Source organism: Otolemur garnettii, unplaced genomic scaffold (genome assembly GCF_000181295.1).
Source record: "Otolemur garnettii isolate 467f Iridium unplaced genomic scaffold, OtoGar3 scaffold00011, whole genome shotgun sequence".
Classification (NCBI taxonomy): domain Eukaryota; kingdom Metazoa; phylum Chordata; class Mammalia; order Primates; family Galagidae; genus Otolemur; species Otolemur garnettii.
This window is the reverse complement of record NW_003852406.1, coordinates 734,049-757,598: the sequence shown is the minus strand read 5'-3', so window position 1 is coordinate 757,598 and position 23,550 is coordinate 734,049. Positions and strand designations below refer to the sequence as shown.

The window sequence follows — 23,550 nt, the reverse complement described above, 5'->3', positions numbered from 1 at the left end:
AGGGTACATGTGAATCTCTCTAAATGTAGAATATAAATGTCTTAACACAATAACTAAGAAAAAGACATGAAGGCTATGTTAACTAGTTGGATGAAAGTATTTCAAATCGTATATAGAAAACAGTACACTGTACCTCATGTTAGTATTAATGTACACAGCTATGATTTAATAAAAAAAGAAAGAAAGAAAAAAAGTGTGGTTAAAACTCTTAATCTTATTAGCCTAAGGAAAGAATTTATGAAGAAGGCCCCAATGGCAATCACGGCAACAATAAAAAATAAATGGGACCTGACCAAGTTAAAAAGCTTCTGCACAGCTAAGGACACAATCAACAAAGCAAGGAGACAACCCTCAGGATGGGAAATGATCTTTCCATGCTACAAATCTGACAAATAAGTAATAATCAGAATCTACAAGGAACTCAAGCGAATCAACAAGAAAAGAGCGAACAACCCCATTATAGACTGGGCAAGAGACACGAATAAAAACTTTCGTCATGAGGACAGATCAATGGCCAACAAACGTATGAAAAAAATACTCATCATCCTTAAACATCAGAGAATGCAAATCAAAACCACAAGGAGATACCACCTAACCCCAGGGAGACTGGTCCACATCACAAGGTCTCAAAGCAGCAGATGCTGGTGTGAGTATGGAGAGTGGGGAACACTCATGCACTATTGGTGGGAATGCAAACTAGTACAGCCTCTGTGGAAAGAAGTATGGAGACTGCCCACGAAGTAAAAGTAGACAATATGATCCTACAATCCCATTACTAGAGATCTACCTAATAGGAAAAATAAAAGGACATTTTTTCCAAGGACATTTGCACATGAGCAGTTTACAGCAGCTCAATTCACAATTGCGAAGATGTGGAAGTGACCCAAGTGCTCTTTAACACACAAATGGATTAATGAACTGTTTTGTCTGGACACTATAGAATACTGTTCAGTTATTAAAAAGATGGAAATTTGGTATCTTTTATAACAACCTGGACAAATTTGGAGAACATTCTCTTAAGTGAAGTATGGCAAGAATGGAGAACAAGTATCACATGTACTCGGTATAACGTTGAATTAAGTAGATTAGAAACTAAACGTTCCCATAAGAGAAAACTCAATTTAAAAAGGAAGGGGCTGAGCAAGTTCCCACCCAACAGGTACATGGTATGAGTATATGGCACACTTCCTGGGTGAAGGAGTCAACTACAACTTGGACTTTAACCTTACAAAACAAAGTATGCAACCTAATCATATGTACCTGTATATTAACCTGAAACAAAAATTAAAAAAAGCCAAAAACCAAAAAGGTTAAATAAAGTACACAAAAACTATATTTAATGGAAAATAATACATTTTAATAAAATTAAATATTTAAAAAAGAATACTATCATGCATGTTTTAGTTTGATTTTATTTTAAGACACAAATAACATAATTCACGTGACATCCTTTCTCCTAGTAACTGTACTGGAAAACTAAATAAATAAAAGTTCCTATGAAAAAATAAAGTAATATAAGAGAAGATTCATGCATGAAGTGGGCCAGGACCTGCGTCCCTAAGTTTTGGGAATTGGGTTCTGCACCCTCCTCTTACCTTTATCTAGGAGGTTAAGGGTCAGCCCTGGTCAGAGGTCTCTTCTCTGCTACCCTTCACCCAAGAGCTAAGCCCTTAGGTTGTTTCCAGGGACAGCAAGGCTGTGGTGTGGCAGGGACCCACTGCCCAAGAGCAGGAAGACAATACCCTGGGATCCCTTTTGTTCAGGTGCTGTGGCTTAGAAACACACTGAGGACCAAGGCTCAATGCACTCCCCTGCCCACAGGCCCTTCACAGTTAAATGCATGGCTGACCAGGCAGAGTGGACAGGGAGCAGAAGTACATCGGAAGGGAAGTCTCTGCCTCGGGTCTATCTTTTTCACTTTGTATGTTCAACAACAAATTAAAGCAGAGTGAAGGGTGAAGTTCTCCCCATGCCACTCAATCCCACGAATGGCTGAAAAAAGAGTGATAATACAGGAAACCTCAGAAGGTGTTGCTGGACATGGGTCATCTGCTCGCTGCACCTGACAGTAAGAGAATATTTTGGCTCTACCACCCATTAGCTGTGTGATCTTGGAAAAACTACTCCACCTTGCAGATGTTAAAAGCAGCAAATAACCAGACCTGTCTTAAATGGTTGATTAAAGGCTAAAGACTTAATATACAGAACTTGAAAAATTATGCAAATGCTATGATAATGATTAGCTATTACTATGGTCAGTGTTGCTGACATTGTTAACATTATTATTATTATCTCTGCTGAGTCCTCTGCCTATGATAGTCCAACCTTTTCTAAGGATCAATCTGACAATTTCAGTATCTTCTATGTTCCAAATTCTCTCGGAATATTCTTTGGAAAACAGGACCAAAAAACTAAAGTTCAAATAATTTCTCTTTTCCTGGCACTAATAATAGAAACACCTAAATCAGCCACTCAGCAATCAGGCAGGATTGTCATCAATAGGCTACCAGCACATTAGAAGTTGAGCATTTTTGCAGCATAACTGCTCCAAATATACTTAATGTCATTACTTTTCTTGAGATCCATCACACACTCAGGCCCACCTCTTAAATCTATCTTAGTAAGAAAAAGCACTGACATAGATAATTAAAAGCACTAAGACCTGGTTTCCTAGGTGGGCTGGGGGTAGGCAAACTACTGCTAGAACACCGTAGTGCAAAAATTACGAGACACCAGGCAGATTTTTTTGTTGTGAAAAAGGTGGATTAAATAAATGGAGAACTGAGTCCTGGTGTACTTTAGAAAGCAAGGGTGGAGGTTAAAGCTGTATCTCCCAGTCCATGCTGTCCCAAGTACCAAGATTCTCAGCTGCTCAAGGGGCTGCAAATACTCTCCTAGCAGTTTAAAATCATGATCTCCAAGTGTTTTTATACTGTTTCCACATAGAAGTGGGTATATATAGTAGAACTTCTGTAAGTGGACCACCCAAGGACTATAACAAACCAGTCAACATACAGAGGGGGCCAACATAAGGAATCAGGCCTACTGTACTGATACATATAAGTGGTGCATGTATGTATGAAAATTAGGTTAATTTAAAGAAGCAGTCAATACAGGGAGGTGGTCCACAGAGGGTGCCAAAAATTTGTATACACATTATAAGGAAAGACAAAGCTGTATAACTATAATACTCAAGTCATGTTTGACTTCTGCACTTACATGAGATAAAAGACACAATACCTAAGACAACAAACATTATCAGTATATATTGAGTATTACAGTTTTAATATAGTTTTTTCCTTCCTTTAAATGTGCATAATTTTCCTGGCACCCTCTGTGTCTCCTCCTTGTGAATCCTGGCTATGACTGTGAATAACAGAATGTAGCAGAAGTGGTGCTTGGCCAAATAAATGGGCAGCTGCCACTTCCAATTTCTTTGGATACTTATTGGAAACTGACCACCATCGTATAAGGAAGCCCACACTGCTTGCAGAGAAGCCCCCATGAAGAGGAACTGAGGCCATGGCACCCACTGCCGTTCCACATGAGTGAGCCATGTCAGAACTGGATCCTCCAGCCCGCAATTGGGTCAGCCCAGCTGAGGCTATGTGGATGAGGGATGAGTCTCTCCGCTGAGCTCTGACCATGCTGTGTAACAGATTCATAAGCTAAACAAGTGATTGTGGTAGTTTGGTTTGGGGATGGTTTCTTATGAAGCCAGGTAAAGTGACATTCTTATTTTGGGGAGAGCATCCTTGGATCCTCTCAGTACTATCCTGAAATATTGCTTCCTTTGTTCTTTTCTCTTGGTCCAGCTAATGATTAAAATTAGTGCTCAAGTTGGATATAGGACAGAGAGTTAGGAAGTCTTTGGTCAGAACACAGATGTTATCCAAATTCCCCAGCAATAGTCTTCAGATTGTCTTTCCATGCATCAAGTACGCAACCTGACCTTAAAACGTCTTGCTTCATTCTCTTAATAAATCGGGCTACTTGTTATTAATCATAGAAATGCAAAATATACAAAGGAGGTTCAATTAGCTTCTATTTTAATTTAAAAGATGGTACATAATATTCGCAAAGTTGGGATGAACTCAATATATTGCGCACAGCAGAGTAAATTAGCATAAACGAGGTTATTTTAGAAAATAATTTGGCAGTGTGTGGCACACACGCTTCTATCCACACACATACATGCGCTAATGTTACCAACCTCTGACTTGGCAATTTCACTTCTAATAATTTATCCTTAGCAAATAATACAAAGTAGAAAAAAAATTATTAGAGGGAGATGCTTTTTTTTTATATAATGGGGAAAAAACAGGTAATGGCTTAAATTCAAAAACATGGAGAAGCAGTTAAAAGGAAAATATATTAACATTAGCCTCATAAAATGCCGTGTAACCATTAAGATAACAATAATGAAAGTAATTCTCAGCTTAGGATGTAATACTAAGTGGGAACAAAAAATCAGAATATAAAACTGAATAATCACTAATCGCCACTTTATAAAACCAGAGGTGCATGAAGACAGATATAAGTAGGGAGTAAAAGTTTTAAAAAGTTATTTCGTTTTTACTCTCTCTTTAAAAGCAATACTTTATAATTATTTTTTAACATTTACAAAAGCAAAGTTGGAGAAATACTCCACTAAAATAAATGAAGTCACCTTGCACCCGGATAAGCTGAGCACTTTTTTGGTGAGGGCAGTTATTGTCTCTGAAATAAAGCCAGGAACTAACACTTGGCTTATGGGTTATGTTTCTTGAATATGTAACTTATTTTGGGTGATAACTCCTCGAGAGCAAGTTTTCCACCATTTAATATGTCATATTTATACTGTGGGTGTGCCCTCTGAGAAAACGTAGGTAATTCAGAAATTTCAGCTAAATTAGCATATTATAACTTTGGCTTTGCTCTGCTCCCCTTCCTGCCTCCTACTTTTTCCTTCCCAAGCTTCCAAAATATAAAGTGCTAAATAAAACATGAGCCAACAGTTTCTATTTTTAGAGTGAACTTTAATCCGATTTTCACAAAGATCCGTGCCAATTCAAAATCACCGCCGCACTCCTGATTCTACTAATACAGGCATTGCCTTTTGCATTAAAAATTAAGAATTACAGTCACCTAGGAGAAAGAAAACCTGGCTTAGACTTCTCAGTGGTCAAATCTCCACTAGTGAAAGCAAATGGAAAACTGAGTGCAACTGTGTACTTGGATATTTGTACCCCAGTTGTTCAAATCCAGGCATTAAGATCTCCTACTTCTATCCAAAAAACATGCACAGGGAAATGGAGAATGAAGACCCGACTCATTCAAATTCTGAGTCCCCTCTTACAGGCCTGGGAGCATGGTGGCAGCTAAAGCTAAAAACATTTGTGTCCCAGTTGTTCAAATCCAGGCATTAAGATCCCCTACTTCTATCCAAAAAACATGCACAGGGAAATGGAGAATGAAGACCCGACTCATTCAAATTCTGAGCCCCCTCTTACAGGCCCGGGAGCATGGTGGCAGGAAGTAAGGGCATTTTCTCTGCCAGGCTTCTTGCTGCTTGCTAGACTCATCACTGTACATCACCATGATACAAATAAGTGACAATCTAAGCGTCAAGTAAATTTCTGTTTGAATGTGTAGCAAAACAGCAAATTATGTTTTCATAAACTAATTTCTACAGCTGAATTGTTTATATTTTACTTTGAAGATAAACGGCTGCTGGGAGCCCTGAATCTATTTCAGAATTTAGTCACATTGAGCCATTTTTCTCAGTCATAAAATAAATACTGTAGCAGATAAGGGTGATTCTGTAATTCTCCCCCTAGTTGTTAGAGCAACGAGGGTTACACTTCCGCTATCTCTGTGGCCCTTTTCACATTAGCCCACTCAAGTAAACACAGCAGCTAGCCAACCATTAGGAGCTCAAGAAATACCTTGGGAGTTAAAACGTAAATACCCATTTCGTTCTAAGATTTCCAATCTAAGCCTCCAGCTGCTACACACCAAACAGGCACAGGTCGGGGTAGTCACTAACATTAAATTAAATTAAATTAAGAGAAGTAAATAAACCCCACCAACTGAATAAATTTTAGGAGGCTCAAGGACATGATCTTTGAAAGTAGAAAACACCCCCCCCACACACATCCCAAATTATTTGAGTGGTTTAGAAAAGTCTGCATGAACATCTTTCCATAAGAATCAAAGTAAAAATGGCTTAATGGTTTAGTGATGAAACTCGCAGAGCTAAGCATCATGGCTTTGATCTTAATCGGCTTCTGATGCTGTGACTTACACTGGAGTTGTCTGTGGGCTTTTCACATTAGGGGAAAGCTGCCCCTCTCTTCAGGTGGACAGCACGCTTGTGAAGCGGAGAGACCAGTGGAAAGATGAACACGTTCAGGTGGCTGATTAGAGATACGGAGCCTTGGATTCGTACGTGAGCTCAAATTGGCTCAAGTTGAAAGGAGACTTCAGACAGTACTGAAGGTGTATCTAAAAATGATGATTACCGAATCTCCATTAACTTAGAGTTGTTTGTTTGCTCTGAAACGTCTTTTATCATGGCAATTTGCCCGTGACCTTAAATGGGTGAAAAAACAGATACACCTGAAGTCTGTGTCTGCCACTGAACACTTGTACATTTTAATATGGAATCTGTACCAGGGCTGGCTCACAGAGCTGCTGGAATGACAGAACCAGGAGACACCTTGGTTCTCCCAGTGAGTAAGTACGGACTCCGAGCTGCCACTTTCTTGACCTTTGGAGGGTTTAGGCCTCTAAAGGACAGATACTTGGGCCACAGTGATTATGCTGTAGTGCCTTTTCTAAAAGTAAATGCTGATGTATAAAACTACAAAGAATACACCCAGAGCTGCCCCTCACCTAGCATCACCTCAAGGGGTCTATCTGAATTGGTCAGAGCCCACGCAGAGGGCTGCCTAAATATTTTTATTGCCTCTCATACATAAAACTTCTTGGGCTGAAAATTAGAAAACTCTCACGGATGCTCATATTTGTATCCTAGAGTCTTAAGATCTTGGATCTAGGTATTTTTTTTTTTTAAGTGTAGCTAAAGTATAGGAGTGACTTAAGTCTCTTCTGGGAAATTAGCATAAAATCTATGGAAAGGACAGGACACATCCAAAGGAAAGGGGCAGAATAATGCCAGTGCTCAATGGATTTGATTTTATGTTGTAAACCACCAACCAGCGTTGAGGCCTAGGCAAGAAGTCAAACTCAACTTTCTCCAGCAGAGTCCTCATTTCATTTCTTTTTTTTTTTCCTTTTGGTCACAAAATCTCCATGTCCTAATTTCTGGTTTTGGAAGTATAGTCACCACAGTTAGAATTCAAATGCTGGCCCGACATCATTTTATTTATGTCTTACTTGCCTGAGGTGTGAAGATTACCAGCTGTATCCCTGGAGACATCTTCTATTCTGCCTTAGTTTACAATTGAGAAAGCCAAGGCCCAAGGTCAGGCGGATGCCTGCATATATGACAGAAGGGAAATCAGACCACCCAGCCTCCTGAGATGCCATCGGTGAAAGGCAGGTTAGGACCTGCCACATGATTTGCAGGGCCCAGTGCAAAACTGAAAATGTGGGGCTCCCTCTTCAAAGAGTATTAAGAGTTCCAAGATGGCAACCACAGGGCAGTCCAAGCATGGGCCCAAGTGCTTAAGTACAGGTCACAAGTCCATGAAACTGACACTGCATGCAGTTATTCCACTATTTATTGGACTTTGACTATCAGAAGGCTAAGGGTAAGGAAGGCTCTTTGAACACTGACAATGCTCGAAACTTATCTGTTGCATGGATAAGTGAACACGTGAAGGACCTAGAAAATTCTGAAGACTCAGGGTCAGGGTTAACTAATTCCACTAAGTCACCAAGAATACTCAGTCTATTATTTAAGTGTTAAAATTCATACTCTGAAAATACATCACAACTTGATGAATCTTCCCAGTGCCACCACAAACAAGTTGCCGGAATCACGTGCAACAATTGAGTGGCAGCAGGTCCATGCAGCAGTGCCACCGTGCTTCCATGAGCCTGGCAATGTGTCCACCCAGAAGTGCCACTATAGTTCCACATGCCCAAACATGCCAAGGTCTTACCAGGATTGTTCTTATAATGTTTGTGTTTCTTTATGGATTTAGGAGTAGCCATCCAAATACACTTTTCTAGAACCAATTTATGTACAAAATCCACAAGTCTTTCATATTGGCATGTTTCATATATTACCAAACATCCTTAATTTGAAAACAGTAACGATAACAATGTATTGAATTTCTTATGTGGGACACCATGCTAAGCCCCTTGCATAGATTTCCTCTCTGAAGACCCATAACATCCCTGTGAGGTAGAAATACTATCCTCACTTTCCAGGGAGGCAAACCGGGCTCTTCGAAGTTCAGTGGTGGGATCAGAACTTGAACTTAGGACCATTTGGATTCATGGGGACTAACAGTTAAGAAGGAAAATAATTCAGGCTGAATATACAGAGAACAGCAAAGCAAGGACTATCACCTTCCTTTAATGAACAGGACTTCTTGATAAAGCCCAAGTGAAGCTTCTGAACTTGGTGAACAAAAAGGCAACTATAAAACACTGCAAGTAGAAATTTCAGAACTTGAAAATCTAGCTGGTAAATTTTTATAGCTTCATGCAAAGGCACATCAGCTGTACAAAGAGAGGGAAGGAAGGAACCTCCTCGCTCACATTTTACGACGCCTTAGGACTGATTTACTGTATTACTGTGCCAAGAAGAGGCAGTACAGGCAGGCTCAAAGCCAGGCCAAGATTTCCACTTGGGTAGCCTGAGATTTATTTCATTAACTGACAAGAAAGATAAAAATATGGGTAACTTTCCTCAGTAGATCCAGGATTTAACACATGTAATGAAAACACATGAAATTTGAACTGTAGAGCTTTAAGGGTTAATGATTTTTTTGAAGTAGATACCATAAGAAAATTGAATTTATAATCATGAAATATCTTACAGAGGTGAAGAGAATCGAGCTAGTGTTTCTGTCTCCACCTCTCAAGAGATAAAAGCACCTTCATAATGACGGCTTGTGTTTTGCTATGATGTTTCAAAGTGTTAATCTGGCAGGGGTGTCTTATTTCTCATTTAAAACAAGCTATAGAAAGAAAGAAATATAGAAGCAGGGTTTTGAAAGACTCAATTTTACATATTCTGTCCACTTTTTTGTAGCATTTTCCTCCAATGTCATACCTTTTATATTTTTAATTGCTTAATTAGATATAATTCTAGGGCATGTGAAATTTTCAAATGATGACAGGAAAGTATTTCTGGCCAAACACCAAACTTTTACCATTTGTATAAACTCACAAATGCGTTTGTGTAATGTATATCATGTATAAGTAATACACTCATGCGACAATGTATAATTACAAAAACTTTATGACAGAATGCTGAGTTTGTTATTATATCTACTGATGAGCCAAACTCCCCCATTTGAGACAACTGTAGCGGTCCCATTCCCCTGCCCCAAACTGCGGTAGGCTTCAGACATGAGCAGGTGACATGAGTCTATACGAGGAGACCGAGGGGAAGTCTGTTACTGGGAAAGGATTCCTGGGAAGAGTCACTCTCTTATCTGTTCAAGTCTCACTGGAAGGTTCTAGTCTTCTTAGGAACATGGAAAGAGCTAGCTAAAGAGAAGGCCAATAGGCTGACAATGACAGAGAAGGAACCTGAAAAACACCTGAGTCTTTGTTTAGCCCAAGACTTAATCAATTAATCATCCCTGGAGCCACTACATCTCAGGACTTAAGTGACTTAATAAGGTCTTGATTGTTGAAGCAATTTTTGAATTGGGTTTTCTGGTTTGTGGCTTTAAGCACATAGACAATAAAAAAATCCCCCATGACTAAGCTCCTTATTGTGTTGTAAGACCTGTGATGGCCAATTTTCATGCATTATATCTAACTGATTTCACATCTCTTTAAAAATATTTTCTTCATTTTATAGAAAAGGAAAGTAAGACTCAGAGAAACTGGTGATCTACCCACTTTCTCACATCTATTAAGCACGTAGGGCATGTTTCCAACTGACTTCTGTCTAACGTTGAATGTTATCTTTTAAAATCTGTGTATCCATTTATATATACCTACATACACTGTAGTTGTAAAATCATTTACCACATTTTTTCAGTCTTTGATAAAATCTTAAAGATAGCAGGATTGAGGGAATATGCAACAACGAAAGTCAAATGGCAAGAACTGGGTAAAGTCATTATTACCAAGTCTCCTTTTGAATTTGGAGTTACTTGTCTTCCCTCTCATGGATCAGATAATTCAAGTTCTGTTCTTGCATCCAGCTGAATAACACTTCAAATGACTTCTGCATTAAATACTTACCAACCTGTGCACAGACTATGCTTAATGAGGATGTGTATTTTAAGGAAGACATGTGTCTCCCAAGAAAATCCTGAATCAAACATGATGGCAAACTGGCTGCAGAGGGGTTTCCACACACACTCCCTTTTTCATAGAATACTGTGCTAACCTACGAAGGCCTTCTTTTATCCCTGACCTTGGATGCAGTCCTGCAAACTTCCCCAACACAAGCTGCAGTAGTAACTACTACCAGTAAGTCAGGTTCGGCTCTCTTCTTTGAATCTCATTTGCCCCCTCAGTTTTCTTTGTTCAGTGGGGGATGGCTCTTCAGGGATATAACTGAAAATTACAGGGAAATTGTGCAACAGTAACGTACCAGCCCCTGAGAGCTGAATGAGATGCAATTACTGCTACTGAAAATATTATCTATGTATTTCTGGAAATTGAGTCTAAAAACGATATTAGCGGCAATGAAGTTTAAGTGATCCCGAAAGAAAAGGGCAAAGTGTTGTAAAATGTAAATGGCAATAATAAATTTGAGCAGTTGGAATATTGGTGTGTCTGTCTCTTTTTGCAGGTGGTTATGTGCATGTTCATGAAGTAGATGCATATTTTCTAAACATCACCATTTCATCTGATCCTACTACCTAGGTAATTAAAATAGGAAGATACACATAGCATGAAGGAGTATTACTACTAGAAAGAACCTTGGAGGTTGTGTAGACGCTCTCCCATCCATCCCCACGTCACTCTGTTCTAAAGAGAAAACCAAGGTTACCAAGCCCAGTGGCTTGTCCATAGACATCTGGTCCACTAACAGTCGAGCTACCCTAGGTTTCCAGACTCCCAGCTCTGTGTTCTTACTCGTTTTTCAGATTGCTCTGAGAGCCTTTTCTGGGATGGCTACACATTTTTATCTTTAACATTACATGAAACCTCAGAGATATCTGAGTGTGTGGTAAAGTGCTGAAGAGAGGGAGAGCGAGATTTCTGGAAACTTTCTACAATTCTTTAGAACTGTACCATCTTTGGACATGGCCTTGGCCATCCGTGGATGGGGTGGGGTAGCTCTACCTGAGGAACCCCATCTAACTGGCCAAGAGACAGTACTAGAACTATCAAATGATTTTCCTTGTCATTCCTTTTTAATTGGCTGTTCCATTAAAACACTTTCTTAGTGACTTCCAAAATGTTCCCTGGGCCCTAAAATGCTCCTCGTAGTCACCCAGTGAAAGACAAATGGATTCAGGAATCCCTGTAAATTCAGCTAACAGGGTAAATAATATTTACCCTCTGAGGAAATGAATGAATGACTGTATACAGTGCCCTCAGTACAAAGTAGGGCATCAAGACCAGAAAGGTTAATGTTTGTGTTGTTACAACTATGATGATTAAATTTAAAAGCCTCCAATTGATTATTCTAAAAGCAACAGGGCTCTTCTCATCACTTATGTTCTATAATTTGTTTCCTCCACTGATTAGATTGAGAGGGTTTACAGTGAGTGGTTGAGATCATGGGCTTGGAAGTCAGATAGACATGGGTGTGAATTCTGACTCTGCCACTGTGTCTTCCCAGCAAGGTACTTCACTGTGGGAGGCAGAATAACCTCCACACCGTTCAAGATGTCCATGTGCTCATCCCCAGAACTCGTGAAGATGCATGGCAAGAGGGATTCTGCATATGTGATTAAGTAAAGGATCTTAACATAGGGTGATTATCCTGGATTATCTCGGTGTTCCCATGGTAATCACAAGCGTCCTTAAAAGATGGAAAAGGGAGGCAGGAGAGACAGAGAAGAAGTGATTATGACAGCAGGAATCAGAGTGATGGCCCTGCTGGCTTTGCAGCTGGAGGAAAGGCCACAGGGAGGAAATGAAGACGGCCCTAACGAACTGGCAAGCAGGCTTCTCCCCAGAGCCAACAACTTGATCAAAGACCAGGGAAACCAGGTTTAGACTTCTCACCTCCAGAACTAAAGTAATAAATCTATGTTGTTTCTGGCCAATAAGGTCGTGGAAATTGTTATAATAGCAATGGGCAACTAAATGATGCTACCTGAGATGATGTTCTCACCTATAAAATGGGAATAAAAGAACTATGTGACCCAAAGGGCTGCTATGAGCATCATACAAGAGAATTTGAATAAGATACATCAGTGTTTAGCACAGAAAAAGATGTTACCGAATGTTTGCTATCGTTATGCACATGGTATCAGAGTATGAATGTATATGTTGCTGATTACAATAAAAGGTGATGCCCCAAAGCATATTATTTCCTTGTATCGTAAGAATACCTTTTCCTCTGAGCACCACTTCTCTGGTTTCTCCCAAGCACTTTCAACCACGTTGTCTTATCTGATGCTACTGTATAACTATGCAGGGACAGCAAGACATCTGTGGATGGGGAAGCTGAGTCTCCAAGTGGAGAGTGCTTTCCCTAGGTCCCCAAGAGGCTGTGACCGGAGTGCAGGGCATCTTCTTAGTATAGTACGCTCCCAGACTCATCGTGCAGTTTATACAAATACATATATACGATGCATAGAATCTTAATATGAAATAAAAATGACAAAACCAAATGATGATGGGGTTGTGCATCACAACCCAAACCATTTCCCATCTGATCTCCGCCAGCGGAGCTTTCTGCCAGGCCCCCACCCCACTCTTCCAAGCACAGCCCCAGCACTCCCTCTAATGCATCCAGTCAATTGTGCAAAGCACAAGGGGAAAAATTCCATCCTGACCGCAGCAGGCAATCACCTTATGCCCTGAAGCATGAAGTTTGATTACCCTTATCTCAGTTTATCATTAAATCAAAAACTGTTGCTATGAATACTGGCCCAGGACTCCATTTATGAAATGAGATAGGCCAGTCAGCAGAAATAAGCGAGTGCCCTTTTTCTTTCATAATTTCTGCACGCTATGAAGATCTTTCGCAAACGGAGAAAAAGAAAGCCTCTTTAGCTTTGAGCAGATTTTATTACTTTCTTTCATGAGCTAGCTGGCTCATCATCATTCTCCCTGCGCTGCAGGCAAGAGGTCTCAGGTCCACTACCTGGTGGCCTGCCAACACTGGCCTTGAGGTCCAGTACCTCGCTTGGACGGGAATCTGCACTTTAACGTGGTGCTTGGCAATTTGCTGGCATATGGATGTCTGAGTTGCTCTGGGGATACTAGAATGACCCTCTCAAAGTGTGCTGAAGGGACAATGGGCTCAAGTTACCTGGGGTGTCTTTTAAAAATGCAGGCACCTGGGCCCCATTCCAGACCAAGAAAAACAGACCCTATGTTGTCAGGGCTCTGTGAATCTGCATTTTTAACTCTATGTGATTCTGATAAATTTTCAAAGTTGAAGACCACTGGTAGAGATCATCATGTGAGTTATGGAAGGGATGGTATTGGAGTTTGCCTAAATTTCATGGCACTGTTTAGGCTTCTCCCAGCCCAGGGGCCACCAGCATAGAGGAAATGCTAACCATATACATTTCATCTGTTAGCACTACAAACAGTGGAAGCTAGGTTTTTGCTAAGATCTGAGGCAGCTAACATCTGGGACAGAGATCTTCAACTAGACCTCAAGGTCTGGGGTAAACCTCCAAGCACCTGGATGTCTCCTGCCAAATTTACCTTTCCACTATGGCTGAGTGTGTGGCAAGTGTAGTGGGTGGAAGTGGAGGGGAGCTGTCGTAGAACTGGCCTCCAGGTATAAATATCAGTAAAAAGAGATCATAAAATTACAGGGGAAAAGACAGCACAGTCCAAGGGCTAAAAGCACAATCTCTCGAGCCAGACTGCATTTATTTTTATTTAACAGACCATGATATATTTATAGCGATCACTACATGCCAAGCACTATTGTAAATGGTATTCAAATATTAACTCATCTAGGTCTCACAATAGCTCTGTGAGGTGGGTACTGCCATCATCATCCACCTTTTATGAGATGAAAATGAGATACAGAGAAGTTAAGTAATTTGCTTAAGATCACATAGCTTACCAGTCACACAGCCAGGACACACACTCTTAAGAGGGTAGCTCCAGGAATTCATGTCCCTAACTACACTGCTCTCATGGATCCAAGTTCCCTGGTTCTACCACTGACCAGTTGTTTGATTCTAAGAAAATTACTCCATCTGGAGTGCCTCAGTTTCTTCCTGTGTAAAATGAGTATATGGTTTAGTAGTATTACACATCCATCTCAAAGAATATTGATCAAATGATTTAGTATATATGTTCTTGAAAGAGTATCAGTCACACACATTTCAGCTCTCAGCTAGCTATTATTAGCCCTATCCTCCCAGGGGTAGTGTGAGGATTAAATTAGATAACATATTTAGAGTGCTAGGCGCAGTGCCATGGCACACGGTAAGCACACAGTAAGTGCAAGCTGTTATTATTAGTCTTGTTGAGCCAGCCCAGTTCATTTTAGATCCTGTCTGGAGGCAAGTGGGCTCCAAGGTGGGGGGGGGGCAGCTTACCCTTCACTTCGACAAGCCCCTGGGTGGAAGCCAGACCAATTACTAGACTAAACAGGTTCTCTGCTTTATGTCACCAGATATTCCTGAAAAGTTCCCAGTACTGAATCTGCATACACGTAATCCTTTTTCCTTATTGAGCTCTTTTATAATTTCAGAATGATCTGTAGTTGGTAGTGATGCTTTAGACTTCAGATGCTTCTCTACGCCTGTCTGTCACTTAACCATTAACTTGTAAAAGACTTAAATATACAATGGAAAACTTAATCACAGGAGCAATTCTTGGCAAAGCAATTGAGTTGATCATTTACTAATGTAGCTGTTTTTCAGTTTATTTTTCCTTTATTGTGTGTTTTAATAAGAATAATTATACCACACAGAACTTCCGGTCTCTCCTCCCGTGAAGCTTATTACTATCACTCTTAGACTCAACGGTGCGCTGATTATAATTTATATTAACTAAGGGGTTAGTGTTGGCTTGGAAATCCCCATATCCAAACAGTCTAGTGGGAGGTGGGCAGTAGTTGGGAAGAAGGAGGACGTGGGGAGTGCCTGGTGGCAGGTGAGTTTATCCTGAAAGCTCAGACCTAGAATGGGGTGCTAATGCCCTGGCAGTCCCTTAAAAATGGAGTTCTCCAAAAGGCAGTATTAAAAACATTCCAATTCATTTACTCTCTCTTTTAGGAAGAGGCTGTTAGAGCTCCAACTCCATTCCTCCCACAGTTTACCAGCCATGACAGGCTCTATCTGCAATGTAACAAGAAGTTCAACTCAATTAGCACCTTTATTAAAACACTGGCTGCGTATCTACTATGTGTCACTGCCTCTGCTAAGCGACACCAGTGAGCAGGCAGGGAACTTCAGAGGGCTATGGGTACAAGCAGCACCTGGAGTCCAACTCACATTGTCAAGGTTTCAGTATGGGGTCCATCCTCTCTTCCAGAGCCTACCCAGCAGCCTTCTGCTGCACGCCCCCTGCCCAAACCCACATATATATATATACAAACAATTTATTATTTACTCTCAAGACTTTTCAAGTTTAAAAAGAAGCAATAACTTTCAAGTTTGGATTTGCTAAACAACTCTAGGAGGGGAGCTCTGTGCTGAGGAATTTGAGGGAACTCATGTTACCCCTTGCCATGTTCATGGGTACCACTGAACCAGTTGGCAGCTGATGTGTGGGTTCCAGTTCTGATCATGGAGCAATCTACTCAATTGCCATTGATTCCATTCATTCTGATGGCTTAAGCTGTGGGCCATCTGCTCAATGGCTAAGTACAGTTGACCAGAGATGCTTAAGAAATATTGTGAATGGCATGGCAAACTGCCTCTTCACACCTGAAACACAAGACTTTCATAGGTAAGGACTCAACATGGACAACTGATGGAGACTCCCACCTCCACCCTAGCCCAGGGCTTTGACTAAGCTGTTCTCTATGCTTGGAATGACCTCCCTCTCATCACCTCCCCACCCCTCACTGTCCACCTGTCCAAATCCCACCTAGTTCAAGGACCAGCTCAAATATCAGTGGCTCCACAAAGCCTTTGCTGGCTACCCTAGCCAGAAATAACCTCTCACTCTTCTCAATTTCCATAAGTCCGTCACTTAAAACACACACAATTCCAGCTATTTGTTCACCTCGTCTTTCCTACAGAACTCAGTACGGATCCTTGAGATCTGAAACTGTGTCCTGCTCCTCTGAACTCTCTTGGCCTTGGCACCTACTTGTACAGAGTAGGCTTAGGGTCAAAGTTAGCCAAATGAACAAATGTCACGGCCAGCCATGGCAAGAACAACTGCAACATTCTTCGTTCCTTCTTCTGCCTCCCCTTCTCCTTCTGCAGTTTTAGAAATATGTTTGTTTGATCCACCAATTACCCAGGGCAGGTTTGAAGACTTACTGATAAATGTGGACAACTTTGCAGACCAAAAAAAGGTTCCACAGACCCTTATAATAACAAGCGGAGCGTAGGCCAAGGTAGGGAGGGGGATCTAAGTCTCGTGTTTGCTGACAGCCTGCTCCTGGGGAATGCAAGTGTTATTTTCTCAGAGAGATTCTTCTGCTCTCATACTTAGTGCCAGTTCCAGAGCACAAACCCCTGACGTTATTTTTAAGTATAGACTCCAATAATAGGCTAAGTAATTGCACATCTTCCTGAGGGCTTATTATACATGTACCAACATATCAGGCTTTTAAAACCCATATTTCCTTCCTGTAAATATATGTTGAAAACCTTAAATTTGAGTATTATGTGTAGTGGTAATGTGAATTTCTCTTTTTTTTTTCCCCCTCCCATAGGCATCCTGAATAAAGGGGAACAAGAACAGAAAATGCTGATGCCTGGGCGACGATTTCTCGGCGATGTGTCTGATTACTCATAAAGGTTAAAAGATGCTCCCGCAATCATAACTAAGAAAAATATACGGTACAATGAAACGCACAGTCAAACTTCAATAATACACTTTCCATCCTGGTGCCACTAATGCCTGAACAGCTGCAGCTCTCACTGTCTCTGCCGATGGGGCCCATAAATACTCCTGGGAAATGGGGCAAAGATACGTAATGGATCTTCACCTGCCAAGATCAGCGAAATGAATGTCAATCGCATCTAGACGCAGAAGCACGTTTTGGTGGAGAGTGATGAATACTGCCATTTGTCCTAGGCCACTTTAGTCTTGGACAGAAAGACCTAACATGGAGGAGAATGAGTGGGTACTCATGAGAAGGTACTGTTCTAGGACACTTGAAAAAAAGAGCACATAAAAATTATTTGGCCAATAGGAATACAACGTGAAGGGAAGGTGTTAACAACAAGATTTAATGTAGCAAAAAGCTTGTGATTTAAGAGCACACTCATATTGTATAAATCATTTTAATCAGTATACAATTCCCCCCCAAACATGACTCTTTTGTTTTAAAACAAATGTTAGAACCATCAGGGAGTCACAAAATTGCAGGAAGTCAGTGTTCCTAAAAGTGATTCACCGTAGTGGTGACAAAGTGGGCTGAGATGTCAGCTGGCCTGAGTTCAAATACTGACCCTGTCTCCTCCCCAACCTGTAGCTTTCAGAAAACGACTTAACTTCTCAGGACCTTGGATTCCTCTTAGGCAAAGCAGTGATAATAACCGAAGTCACCTCCTGCAGTTGCTTGAGGGTTACCTGATACATTAAACATAAAGATGTGAATTTGGTGCCTGGAATTTAGTAAGCAGACTAATGTTAAGTCTTAGATATGGAGGTTACTGCTGTTTTCTCCTCTTCCTCCTCTATCATCATCGCCATCCTCCTCCTCTCAGCTCTTTTGTGGCTGAGATAATTAGTAAATGTTAGAGAGACAAGAGAAAATACACGTTAACTCACACCAAAACATGAAGCAGTTTACCCTGTGCCCATAAAACTCTAAAAGTAGTATTCCCAATGATAAAAGTTGAAACATACCAACCAAAAGCTGGGCAACATAACCTAACAAACGAGTCCACCTAATTCGTTATTCTTCTTCAACAAGCAGTGCTACTATAATGGGTGTCTTCTTTGGTAACGAACAAAAGCAAACAAAACACAGCATTAGGTACTATTAGACGCGGGTCCCTGTGTAGGCCCATCACCCGCTCCTTGTGCAAAGGAGTAACATGCTCGGTTGACCAAGAAACGACATAGGTCTTTTTCTATCTTTGGCCATCTGGAACCACCGGTTAAGGCTACTTCATTCATTTTTTCCTTTTTTCAAATAGACTAAATTCTGAAGGTGCAGGCTGAATAGAGTCTGAGTGGCTCCTTCCAATTCCGTACCTCTGGTGGTTTAATCTTACCAAGCCGCAAGAGTCCCACTGTGGTCATGTAAGGTTGGGGCAAGCCCCCTCTCCAGTGGCACACACCATTGCAAGCTGGCGGGCCCTTTTGGCAGGTGTGCCCTCAGAACTGAATGAGGGGCCTGGGACAGGTTGCTAAACAATGGCAACTTCCCGTTCTGGGTGTTAACTTTAGTTACCACAGTCAGACAATGCTGCTAGTGGTGTGGAAGAAAAAATTGCTGTAGCCAGCTGTGCTGTTCACAGTCGGATGGATTCTGTGTAGCTCCAAATGGTGACAGAGCCAGCAGCCTGTTGTAGCCAAGGACAGGATGATGGATGGTCTACATACTGTGTCCAAGTAGAGAGAACGGCAGAAGTTCACTTCAGGGTTGTTAAAATGCTAATTTGAGTGAGTTAACAAAAGCTTACTAGGAAAGAAAAGTTTGAGAAATAAGTATACCTCATGTGGTATCTGTGCGCACCACTGATCTGATCACCCTTGGTTACATAAATGGTTGTTTTTCAAAGTAAGAACATTTAACCAAGAGTTTTCCTGTTGTGAAAAAGGCAAGGAGCTTCAATTATCAGCTGCACTGCCACTGTTGTCTAGGTCTGAGGAGAAAACAGCCCAACAATAGCCACCTCAACTGAAAAGTGTTATGGTATGCTTAATATAGTTACGTGATTCGTATTCTCTCCATGTGTCATGGGAATAAATAAAAATACACCTTTTCCCCCACTGGAAGTTGGCAGCTATTCACAAAGTAAGTGGCAACAATGGCTTTAGTAGATTTTATCTGTAAGTCTCCGTTCACATGAGCTTCGGAAAGAGAGACCTTCCATTCTAAGGACAGATATCATATGTGAATTACATTAATAATAGTGCATGAATCATTCATTGGTGCTAAAGGCGGGTAAGCTGGACCACGGTAAATATTTGGTGTGGATAATCCTGCTTTAAATCTCTTAGATACTATAATATGCTTTTAAGAAAGGTTGCCTATTCTGTACTTGTGAAAAGATCCATTCCTTTTGCTAGTCTTAATTTTTTTATTCTCACTCAAGTTGGATATACACAAATACGTCCAGCTCACCTGCTCCTGGAACACTGGCTGGCACAGCTCCTTGAAAACGATGGGTACTCAATAAACACTGACTGGGTGACACACCACAACTGCCACTTGCTTCCTCTCGAAATGAATCTAGAATGTGTAGGCTTAAATTGTATTAATTGAAATGAAGGATAATATTTCATCCTTCAATATGCTAAGGAAAGAGTTCGCCTCCCATGGCTACACTAATAATGGTTAGGCATATGTCCAGGCTCTTAACTCTGCATAAAACATATCAGAAGAGTGAAAAATTACCCTATTTCACATGCATTTTTCACTCTTTGTATCTTAGTGAAACTCACAGGCAGGACAATGAGTAAGCTAATGACCACGGTTTATTATGACAGAGCAGGAGAAGTGAAGAACTTCTCCAGTTTCATTAAGTCCTTAGCAACTATGGGCATCTTTGTGAAACAAGTCTCTGATTCCTGCTTACCTGCCTGTGGCCTTTCAAATGATGGAAACCACCCCATATGATGCAGGGGCCCCCTTCCCCCGTCGCAGGTACTAGACAGAGCCCTTTCATGCAGCAAGCAAGTGACCCCAAAGTCCTCTGGATTTCTAAGTTGCCATCACTCTAAGGACTAACATGTTTACATCACAGCCATCTTTCAAATTTATCAAGCCATCAAACCAGAGGAGACATGGCCAGATGGTGCTATTAGAGAGCACCCCCCCCACCAAAATACATATATACAAGTAGAAGAAGAGGGAAGAGTGCCCACAAATCTAAATCAAACTCACGTTAACCAGCTGTCAGTGATGGAGAAGTCACAATATTTCTGGCACACTCTCCTGCATCTCAGAAATGCTCCTCAGTGAAAGGTTATCTATAATCATCTTTGGTGCGTGAGGCCAGATAGCAATATTCCGCAGGATGCAGTAAGAAATAGTAGCTCACTGTTAATCTGACTAAATGTGCCAATGGAGGAAAACGGTCTGTTCAACCACACAGTTCTATGTGACTATCTGGGAACACAGTCTACAAACCTAAACCAAAGCACAGGCAGTCACTATCAAAAACCAAACTCAGCTATGGCTGAGCTGTGGTTTATGTACTTTAAGGTGTTTGGGTTCTTGGTAATACAGACCCAGATCTCAGCGCTTATCTGGCAATTTCTATTTACCTAAGGCAGAATAAATGTTTGTGTAATAGCTGCCAGCTTGACAGAATCTGTCTGTCACTCAGTGCATTAAACATAACTACACACAACTTAATTTCCTGAGTTGGACACCTAAGAGAGAGAGGGGATTTGCTTTTTAACAGCGTGAAGAAACCAGCATCAAAACCTATTGTTTCGAAGCACTAAAAGGATAGTAAAATCCTCCCCCTGAGCGGTCTGAGGCGAAATTTCCCATTACTACAAGAAACCTTGAAAAATTTCCTTCCAGTGAGTATTTCTTCTGTTCCGAGGAGTACAGATCAAACCAGTTTAGAAAAAACGCCCAACCTTTCCCTAGGACTTCAGCCTTGAAATAAACAAAAGAACACACATTATGGCCCCCCAATATCAAGGGGGGGCAACCTTAAAAAGCACGCATACTTTTTACGGCAGACTTAAAATTTTAGTAGTCAGAAGTTTTTTTTGGGGGGAATTTTCCTAGTTATTGCCACCCCCCCCAAGTAAGAGGAAACAGTATGATAATTTTTAAGGGAACGCTGCCCCCCGTTGTAGTGTACATAAGGTCCAATTACTGGTTACGAAGCCTAGCTCTATACTAACGATGTGCTGTCCCCTCTGTGTGAAAATTACCCAGCTGGGAGCAGCCAGAGACTGGGATGCTGAACCACTGGTTACTGACTGGCCACCTCCGAAAAGAAAGTTCCTCCAAGGCTGTAATTCATACCAGCACTTCAATTCTCCCTAATCCATGACATTTCCCTTTCTACAAGTTCAGTATTTAAACAATCACCTGACAGCCCTGTCCCACGAGTCGACTGAGCAGAAATTTTTCAAAACCCAGGTCTCATCCACACCTCCAAGTCCTTTCTGACCTTCCATTTCAATCCAAGAATCACACTTGACAGAGGAAGCTTTAAGCCCTTGCAAATTACCCAAGGTGGGCTGCTGTGTCAGTTTCTGCACACCAGGGACACACACTGGGACTGTCAAGACGGAAAAGAAAAGTTTCCCTACCTTCCTGGTTCCCATGCCCCCGCCAGCGGCTGCCGGCTCGAGCAGCGCTGCTCCCTCCCGGCTGCAGGACGGCTCTCTCCGCCAGAAAAGGGGCTCATGCAAAATTGACTCTTCCTTATTTGTTTCCATCCATAATTGATGGGGAGATGAGAACGCAACGCGTCTCAGCGCCGACCTCTTGCTGCCTGGCGGAGACCCTGTCCAAGACGCTTCCGTCAAGCATTTCCAGCCAGAGAACAAAGCCCGGAAAGTTGCTGGGGAGAGTGGCCGGGAGGAGAAGCTGGGCGCCGGGTGGGAGGTGGGGTGGGCGGTGGGCAGCGCCCGGCCCCGGAGCCCGCCCGCGGCGCCTTCGGCCAGCAGAGGGAGAGGGAGGGTGGGAAGCGGCCGCCCTGGAGTCTGGAGCTGGTGCTGGAGCCTGGGGGCGCGGGTGGGGGCGGTCAAGTCACCCCGCCGCTCACCAGCAGACCAGGAGGCGCTGCACTCCGGGCGTGCAACCGGGGGGCGCACTGACAGGTAGCCAGCGCCCGCGGGGGACCGCTCTGGCTTCGGCGGGGCTGCTGCGCCTCTGCTCCTGGCCGCCGGAGAACGCTCACCCGCCCTTTCCCAGCCGGGCCCAGAGCTGCCGGACCTGGACTGTCCTCGCGTCCGCGTAAGAGGCAGCGGAGCCCGGAGCCAGCTCCTTTGGCGGTGGCTCGGCTCTCTCCCACTGGCTGGAGCAGCGGTGCCCAGCGCAGAAGCAGCCCTGGCTCCCCCAGACAGTGTGCGGGGGAATCGCCGAGCTGGCCCTGTCTGGTAAGAAACTTTTCCTCGCTGCCCCCTCCTCCGATTTTTTCCCGAGGTGGGTGCACAGTGGAGGAGGGCCTCCAAGTCCACGAGTCCCTCCCCCTAAGTCGCCAGCTTTGCCAGTTTTGACGGGTCCGCCAGACCTCTCCAGCCAAAGCTTTGCGCGTCCCTTGCACAGCAAGCGGAAAGAGCTGCTTGCAAAAGAAATCAACTCTCCAGTGACACTGCACACACACACACACACACACACACACACACGCACAGCCAAACAGGCTCTCGGGATGTGGGTCCGACCCCCACCGGGCGCACAGAGCATTAGCAAATGTTAAAAAGACAGTCTTACCTCATCAGGAGTGGTTGGCTTTAAAAAGAAAAAAAGCCTGTCACACACAAGAAAAAAAGAAAATGAAGAAAAAATTAAAAAATAGATATTCCTCTGTCTCCTTAGGTCTTGGCTTCCTCAATATAATCCTGAAACTGGCCGCCACTAGCCCTTGCAGCAGCAGCAGCAGCAGCGACAACAGCGGGACCAAGCAGGAGCAAAACAAACCGATGCAAGGCAAATGGTGTAATTCGATCCATCTCCAAGTCAATCCATCAGGCGAGCCAGAGCGGGCTCTGGCTCCCTCCACGCACTCGGCAGCTCCCGGCGCGGGTCCCACCCCCGGGCGCGGACGGCAGGAGGCGCGGGCGGCGGGGCGCGCTCACCCTCGCCCGTGCGCGGTGGCCAGCGCCGCCTGGAGGCCCCCACCCTGGCGCCGCGGCCCGCTGACCCCTCGGTGGCCTCCGCGTCCCTCCTCTCGGGCGCTCTTCTTTGCACCCTTCTCTCTCCCCACCCCTGAAAAGCTGCTCTTTCCAGCAACTCCTGGCGCCTCAGTCGACCAGCTCGTT

At 42.7% G+C, this 23,550-nt stretch overlaps 1 protein-coding gene across 4 annotated transcripts in view; it reads right to left on the bottom strand.

Annotated features, from left to right (window-relative positions):
• SEMA6D (semaphorin 6D) overlaps positions 1-23,051 on the bottom strand; it is a 55,690-nt gene extending 32,639 nt beyond the window's left edge. For 3 of the 4 annotated variants that reach the window (XM_023510121.1, XM_023510123.1, XM_003784326.2), the window contains exon 1: positions 21,877-22,264. The gene's annotated coding sequence lies outside the window, so the exon portion shown is untranslated. Of the gene's footprint in view, positions 1-21,876; positions 22,265-23,002 lie in introns of those variants that run through there. The other variant, XM_023510122.1, reaches the window with a different exon arrangement.
• Positions 23,052-23,550: the final 499 nt, after the last annotated feature.